The following is an 8932-nucleotide window of genomic DNA, read 5'->3' as shown; positions in this document are numbered from 1 at the left end:
ATGAGGGAAGATGAGTAGGAGAAGGACAGCGGTTCAAGTAAGAATTGCCTCACCCTCACAAATTTTCTAGTGTTGTCACAGAGTTCTGGTGATGTTTTCCATCATCTCAAGGCCTGTTTCTCTGCTAGAATAAATTATTCTACTGCTGCTTCACCCTGGGGAAGTTCACCTTGTTGCTTGAGTCTGAACAGTTTCTCTCAGAGGTGGTTGCAGCAGTAGTTCAGTTTGGAAGAATGACTTGCACTGACAGCTGCTCTGGGCTTGGGATCTGCTTGTTCCCAATATGAAGGAGTCCCAAGGACAGGCAGCAGTGAGCATGCCTTACTCCTGTCTTGGGAGGCTTTGGAGGCAGGGGCTGGAAAATGTCTGAAGTGCTTGTCTTGATGGGATGGGGGCAGTGCAGGCTCACTGGAGGCACAGCAGGAAAGTTAGTGTAGGTGCTTGTCATTCAGCCTCGGCAGACAGTGTCTCTGCAAGAAAAACACCCTGCATCTCCACCTGGAGTACTTAAACCCCTTCCTAAGTTTGAAAGTGTTGACTTCTGAAATTGGGATGATGGCAGGGTAAAGAGGGACAGCATCAGACTGTTGGGAAATGGTTTTAATTGGAGGCTCCTGTCAGTCTCAAAGAGACAAAAGTTGCTTCCCACAGAGCTTCCGATCAGTAGAGGTTTTTGGATTCCTTATTGATATTTTTGACGTGAGTGTATTTGTTCATGTTCACAAGCTTGCCATATGCTTTGTACAGTTGTGAGCTGTGTGGGTGTCCCTCTATGTATTTTTATCTTATACCTTCGTCAGAGAAGGAGCTTTTTAGGGAGTGTTAGCAAGACAATGGCTTTCTTCTCTATTAATATTGCAGAATGCTGAGCCTCATGGTGCCCATCAAAAGATGGAGATTTTCCTTCATAATTCTGCCTAGCATAGACATGTTACAGACAGATGGACATTCATGGAATTCAGCTTTGCAGCAGAGTAATTCTGCAGCTGCCTGTATCTTTCCATCACTGGAGAGAGATTGATTTCTGCCTCAGGAAAGCTTGGAGTGTACTTGTAGCTTCACTAAAATATTTTTATCAGTCTGTGTAACTCATCTTTGGCCATGTCCATTAAACTCATGTTCCGTGATGGAGATGTACTTGTGTCCTGGTTTTGGGCAGGCTGGAGTTAAGTTTCTTCCTAGTAGCTGGTACAGTGCCGTGCTTTTGGATTTGGTATGAGAATAGTTGATAACACACTGATGTTTTAGTTGTTTGGACAACTAGCTAAGTGCCTGCTAGGTCTCATCAGCTGCAGTGTACAGCTGACAGTCTCTTTCATACACACAGCATTCAGCACATAGTGCAGCTTTATTTGGGGGAGAAATACTCTTACATTCTCAATGAAGGCATAGTTCTGGTTCTTCAAGATGTCCATTTTCTTCCATAATGCTCTTTATCAGTGATTTTCTAAAAATAAGACCCTGGTAGCTTTTATTCCTTATTGCTCATTTTGTAATTCCAGTCATTGATTTGCATAGTGTTACTAATTTTTGCAACAAGCATCTAGGACCTCAGTAGTTGAACATTTTGCTGTGTTTAAGAAAAAATTATAAGAAGAAATTAAATATGAGATCTGGTGTTGAACATGCATAAACTGCATACAGCTTTTCTGCCTAAAATCCACTGTTTGGCTGTCCTGAAGTAAGTTTTACCAAATGCTTTGGAATTTCTGAAGTGTTTGGCTCACTCTACTATTCAATGTATGCAGCAGGAAATTGGAAGTTGTCTCGTTTCCATCCAAATGTCTTGTCAGTTTGGTGCAGCTAGATGTGTGGCAGTGTCTAAAGGGAATAATTTTAAGAATTTTTAAGAACAGTTTTTTTAGACATTGGCCAGAGATGTGGCTCCATAGTTAAAAAGTCAAGAAAATAATTCCTAGGGATGGAGCAATCCCCAAGTGCAGATAGCTTTTTAATTTTTTCCTGGCATTTGTCACATACTCTGCTCTGTTGCCTAACACAGCTTCTGACACACGAGAGCATGAACTTGTAGAGTGTTATCCAGAACATTTTTTCTTTCATTTGTCACTTCTGTACACATTTTCAATTGAACAACATTGCAGCAGCTTTTCCTGTGCATGTAACATGGAATAGATGACCTGTACTTTAGGGCCAGGGCAATGTACTTTAGTTGAACTTTTTATTGATGGCAATATTTTACTACTCAAGGCTTATCCTGGTATTTGAACAAGGGCCAGACTTGTCAAAACAGCTGCTCCTCTTCCTCTGAGGTTGCACTTTCTTGTTTTGCAGAGGTGGCTTATAAAGACCTTTTAGGAGAGAAGACATTTCAGTGTTTTTTCCCCTTTAAACTATAGTGTCTGTTGCAGATTTTTCAGTAGCTGGAGGTAGAGTTGAGAAACATGGTGATCTTCTAAGTAAAAGGCAGAGATTTCTGGAGTTAGTGTTTAACCACAACTTGTAAGCAGAGTTTTAGGAGGAGAAAAGTACAGGTATTAATAGGCCGCAGATCCCCTGTTACATACAGTCTCTTTGGAGACCTGATAACCCGGTAGGAGGCTGTCTTCCTTCATCTACTCTGCAGCACATGCAAGTGGATGGAGTTTGTACTGTCCTTAGGGAGATTAGTAGCTGATAAGTTGGCAGTTCTTATTCCAGCTTCTGGTTTGGTGCAGTGGTGCCTTGCCAGCTGTCAGCTTGTCTGGAGTGCTTGGTGCTCTGCTCAGGACATGAGGGTGAAGGGTTGAATGTGAAGAGAGACTCTTTTGAAGCTGAAGGCAGGAAGCACCAGGGAGGGACTTTTTGTTACTCATGGATGCTGTGTCTGGGTTTAAGGTCATTTGTGCTGTACATTGTTATCTTGTCCTCAGGCCATATTGTTTAAATAGGCAGCACAATGGGGAAGGAGGGAGTACTATGCTCTTCTCAGAGCTGGAGAAACCAGAACATAGTGGAGTGATTTTTTTCCAGCACAGAAATAGATGTAAAGCTGTCTGGCTGGGATGGAGATTCAGTTCCATCCTGGACACTTGCTTCTGACTTCTAATTCCTTCTCCAGCTTAAGACTGAGCTGTTTATCAAAGGGCAACACATAGTACAAAAAAAAAAGGAGCTTCTGCAGTTTTAGCATATTGTTACATGCAAATCTAATCTCGGGCTAAGGTGGGCATTTTTTCCGTGGTGTTGTTATATTACTTTATGAACCCTTATGATACCATACAAATTAGAAATGTTGTGTGGAAGGTTCTGCAGTTAATGTAATCACTGGATTTGTGATACGGAGACAGTGTCTTCCTGGTTTGTGTGCAGGGTTCTGGTATCAGGTACGTCAGTCTCTTGCACCATACAGCCACCTTGCTGTGAGTGTCTCCTCACTGGGCCTGGAGCAATAGGAAGAGCAAATTATGTCTTCTCCCAGTTTGTGAATGCTTGTGAGTGTGTGAGTAAGATCAGTTTTTGGAAAGATAAAATAGCTGGGATGGGCAGGTACTGGTTTAAACTTGCCTTAGGAAGGCACCTTACAAGTCAGACGAGCACTCTCCAGTTTAATCCAGCCTTCTGGGAAACGGGAAGCTGGAGCTCTTTGGAGATCCATGAGAAGGAGATGATTCATTGCAACACAAGCAGCATGTACAAAATGGAGGGATGAAGGAGAGCTAGTGACGTACTCTGAGGTTTGTTCTCTAGAGTTAATGACCACCAGATGGGGAATAAAAGGCAGCCTGCTTTTCTTTTGAGGACCGGGAATGTCATTGAGGCTGTTAAAATGTGCTGTATCTGTGGTAATGCTGCTTGTGCACAGCAAACCCTTTGATGTGTGGATCAGAGTTAACTTTCCTTGCTGGTGTTTCCCCTCAACACTCGGGTTTTAGCATGGGTTTTGACTGAAGATGAGATTCTTGCAGTGTGGTTTACAGAGCACCTCAGGGATACAGAGCAGAAGTCTTTGAGTGCTTTCTGCAGTAGAAAAAGTGAGGTGCAGGTTGTGTTCCTGTGCACAGCGTAAGCGGCCAGACACCCAGGGGCAGTCGGTTCATGTGGACAGAAATGCGGTGTGAGATGAACTCATAACAACAGTGACCTTGATTCACTTCTGCAGCGTTGCCCAATCCTTCTGTAGGTGTCATCTCCATCCATCTTTGCAGTAAGCAAGCACTGGCACAAATCAGAGTCTGAATGTCAGTGCTGTTAACTCTGATGCTCACAAGTGGTCATCCTAGAAGTATGTAGGTGTTTGGGTTACTTTGTCTTGCTCCATCAGATGGGACATCTCTCCAGCTGTCCAGGATACCTTTGGACATGAATGTGGAAAACATTTGCATTTTTCAAGAGCCTTTACACTTTTGCAATCTCCTCTCCTCCTGCCTTCTTCCTACTCCAGAACCTGGGAGACTGTCAGAGGAGCCATCATCTTGTCTGAGTCATGTTATCATAGCTGTGTATGTCACCTGCACTTCATTAGGGAGCGTAAGCAGGCTGTCCTTGAAATACCTGTTTTTATGAGTAGATAGTCTTCTAATTTAAAATATGCTGCTCTCTGGATTTTGGTAGCTGTCATAAACAGTGTCTTTCTTTTATCATCAAGTGGGCTTATTCAGCATCACCTGTGTCTAAAGGAAGCTGCTTCCTGGGTTTTAGGCTGTTGTAATTGTACAGATATAAAAAGTACAGCTTGGCAAGTTTAGTTGTCAGCATGAGCTCTTGGGAGGGCCCAGCACAGTGTAGTTTTATTTGTCCCAGTTCATAGTTTGTCTTGCAGTAGATGGAGGCTGCAGCTGGCAATAAGGCCATGGCTATCCCAGTAATTTAATTCTTAAATTGAATCCTGGGCAAAAGGCAGAAGCAGTTGAACTGGCAAGTGCATCATTTTCTTGTTTCAGAAATGAAGGTGTAAAGCTGTTGTTCTGGAAGCACTGCTTTCTGTCTTAACACATTTTCCCCTTCCTTCCTGTCCTGCCCTGTTGTGACTTCTGTCCATGGATGCATAATCGTCAGTTTATGGTTTTGTTCCACTTCAGTGTCAAAACATGAGCTTGTCTGTGCACAGCAAACATGAATTTACATTTGAACCATAGCCTGAGTTAAAATTCTCCTTCCCCGTGTTCATGAGTGGGCCTCTCCTGCAGCACTCATCCTGGGCAATATTTGCCTCTTTCAAGAATCTGATAGATTTTTCTTCAAAGCTGCCAGTGTTGTCTTTGCACACCAGCTGAATCTGGTCTGAGTGCACTTCAGCAAGCTGGGTACACGCCTGCTGGCAGCAGGGATTCTGTGCCTGGGCTGTGCCCATGGCTGCTCAGTGTGCTTGGTGAGAATGTGAAATGATGCTGACACCACGGCCACGTTTCTGAGGGATCAGAGCTTTGCTAAGTCTTTGTGTACTGAAGGTAGGGTATATTTTTAAATGGTTTCCTTTGTAGGGAATGAGCTGTGGAGCATTGTTTTGTGAAATAAGTCCCCTGTAGCTGTATTTCACAATAGCATGAAACAGTGTTCAAAACAGATGTGAGCTTCATTTATTAAGGGCAGAATTAGTTTGGTTTTAATTTAAGTTTTTGTGTTTTTTCTCCCTTTTTGTAAATACTCCATCCATTCGCCCTAGCACAGGACCCTCATGGTCAGATTCTAATCCAGAGTAAGAAAACTTGAATTCCAAAGGGAATTTGTTAGTGTGTGATTTTTTTTTTTCCTAAGATAAATTCTTGTATTGTCTTTTTGTGTATGTTAACATTTTAATTTCAGCAGAGCTTTGGAATTAGTCTTTGGCAATTAGCTCCATAGGTAACCAGAGTCAAACATGGCCTGACTTTAATTGTTTTTCCCCAGTACTAAGTATTTAAAAATTATTGTAGTACAAGAACTACAAACAAGTATAGCGGTAATCTTTATCATAGTAGCTCCAGAGGCTGGACAAGTAAGTTTTCAAGTGGTTTTCAGTTCTGTAAAGATAAAGTGTTCAGAAGGGCTTTCTTCTAATCATCCATTAAGTGTTTGAAGGTTCAAGAATTAATGCAGATTTGTATCATTTCTAGGTTTGTGACAGGTCTGTTATATCCAGTTCTGAAGGTGGTGTCATTTGGTCAGCAAGTGTCAGGGACACGTGTTCAGTTCCTCATCTTTTGAGCTCAGGTTCTTTTTAAAATCTTTCCTGTCTCTTCCCCATCACTGCCAGGTATTCTTACAGTGTGTATATACTACTAGGTGGTGTGTTCAGCACTTTGCTAACTACAGGTGTGTGATTTTCCAGATCCTGTCATCTGAGTGGGTTTAGTTACATTCAGATCAAATTACTTGGGGAGATTGGTGCTTCAAAAAGGCACAGACTTAGGTTGTCAGGCATCTTTGTACAGCAAGAGTCAGAAGATGTTTCTTCCCTGTAGGTCACTGCAGTTTTCCCTTGCACTTAATCCACCCAGAATTACCTTTGTACATCAGATGTGCACATAGTTTATAAAACACTTTGTTATGGAACAAATGCTGGGCATGACCTTAACTGTAGACTTTTCATAGTAGGAAAGTTAGATGGGTTTTTTGTTTATTTTTTTAGCATATCATGCTTGATATTAGCAAATTACCTCCTTGTTTTACTTAAAAAGGAAAATTGCAGTTTCTCTATCAAGGTAGCTGTCTTACTGTGAAATGCAACAGAATTCCACTACTTGTCACAGTGACTGCAGTGACAGAAAGTGTCTTGGTTTATGTTTTGATCTCAAGTAACTCATACTCCAAAGTCTCTTGTTGTGAAAACCTAGTGCTGAACTGTTTCTCTGGTTGTAGATCCTTTCTTGAGCAGAGACTACTGCCCTGCTTTACCTCGTACTTAGGAAACCAGGTTGAACTTACATTGTATCCAACAAATTTGGTGTGTTTAGTACAGCATCAGGAGAAGAAAAGTATTCCTGTTACAAGCTGTTACTTAATTCTCAATTTTATTAAACCCTGTTCTTCAGGAGTATCTTGATCTGTTGGAGCAGCTGCTTAGTTTTGAGAGTGGCCTGTGAAGTTAAGTATCTCGTGTTGTTTGCTAATTTTCAGAATAGGTTAGTCACAATTATTCTTTCTTCTGATATTAAGGCTACTTGTCATGCAGCTTTCCCCACTTATGGGCCCTGTTTAGTATTACACAGCCCATTAATGAAAGCAGAAAGCTCCAGGCTTTCACTGTCAGAGCCTTTTTACATCTGAGAGGATCAAGTAAAAGGTGATCACAGGTCGCAGTTGTGACCACAGGAAAATGAGCAAATTTTCCCTGGTCTGCTGGAGACTGGAGTACGGGAAATAAGATAATTGCTAGTTCAAAAATAACGTGGTACACTTTAAAACTTGCAGAATAATGTTGCTGAAATGCTTGGAAACTCAAACAGATTAAATGTATTTGGGTATTGCAGTTTCAGAAACTGCTGGGGCTGCTGTGCACTCCTGGGTAAAGCTGAGCTTGCTCAGAGGAGAGTGAGCCTGGCTCTCTGCTGGATACCTGGATAGTGCTCTCACTCCCATATGTGGTTTTGTGTAGCACAGGCTTGAAATATTTGGGAGATCAGGACAGGAGGGAATGGTGCAGCTGCTGCTCTGGGCTCTTTGTGTGAGAGCAAACTGCTAAATCAGCTGGAGTGGCTGCAGCTTCCATGCTGGTATTAGTCATTCATATAAAATTGATAATAAATTTTAATAGATGTATTGATTCAATTTTGACTCTAGTGAGAATTATCATAACTTTAAAAAAATTATCTCAACATATATAAAACTGGCAGCCAAGAAATTTCAAAATATTTCATAGCATTAGAGCTGAATCATTCAGGAATAAATTATGAGATTGTAAATAGTCTTAGATGTTCATCTTGTTTCCTTTGCCTATTTCTGCTGTAAAATAATCAAGTGGAAATAAATATTTCCTAATGCATTGGAATACCCCTGAAAATAAGATTTATAACTTGGGTTTCTCACTTTAGGTTATATTAAAGAGAAATAACAGAGCCTTGAATCTTTATGGTTGCTTCTGTAATAGTTTTAGCTCATAGTTTTTCAAGCATGTTTCTACCCCTCTCACCAGTGAACATTTTAAAAATACCAGGTTCCATGTTCAGAAAACTGGAAAGTAGAGAATGTGATTATGTTGCAGTAGCTGTAGAGCAGAAGCTCTGATACGATGGGAGCCTTTAGCTAGGCACTTGGAGTTTGAAGTGTAGTGATAAATGAACTTTTGATGACACTCTGCACCTGCAACCTATTTCCTTTGGTTTAAACAGCTCATTTACTGACTGTGGTAGTGGAGGGCATTTGAAAGCTAAAAAGAAAAAGCTGTTTCCACAACTTGTTATTTCTGCATAGGTAAAGAAAGGGCTGCTCTTAAAATTGAGGCACAAGGTAACCAGAATTGATTTAGTTCAGTTTTTGAGGACTATGCTTGCTTTCTTTTAGATGGGAAACAAATTACATAAACATTTCCTCCCCTTCATGTCTTATTCAAGGCAGATTTGAGTTTTTCATGGGGTGGAATCTGAAAATGTTGACTGTGTGTTCCATGAAGAGATGCCAACTATTAGTTTTTAAAAAATGAAAAGAAAAAAAAAGGAAACAAACTAGCAAGCAAAACACAACAAAAAAACCCTTACCAAACTGATAATACATTACATGGAGTTTTTAAATTGAAAAAGCTAGGAGTGTACCATGCATAATCATGTAGCCACAGCCTTTTATCCTGTGTCAATAGGTTATGCTTTATATTCAGGTGTTTGTAGTGGTGTGATGTAACAGTTGTCAGCTAGTGAGATTTGGCCTGGATTTAACATAATAAACAGATTACAGCTGCATGAAGAGATTAAAATCAGTGACTTAAAGTAACATTTTGTAAATTGAAGACTTCCAGTGGAATTTAGTGCAGCTACTTATTAAAATATTGCAGTCACAGTCTTACTTTAAAACTACCATGTTC

The sequence above is a fragment of the Geospiza fortis genome, unplaced genomic scaffold, assembly GCF_000277835.1.
Source record: "Geospiza fortis unplaced genomic scaffold, GeoFor_1.0 scaffold188, whole genome shotgun sequence".
NCBI lineage: Eukaryota > Metazoa > Chordata > Aves > Passeriformes > Thraupidae > Geospiza > Geospiza fortis.
This window is presented reverse-complemented; position numbering follows the sequence as displayed.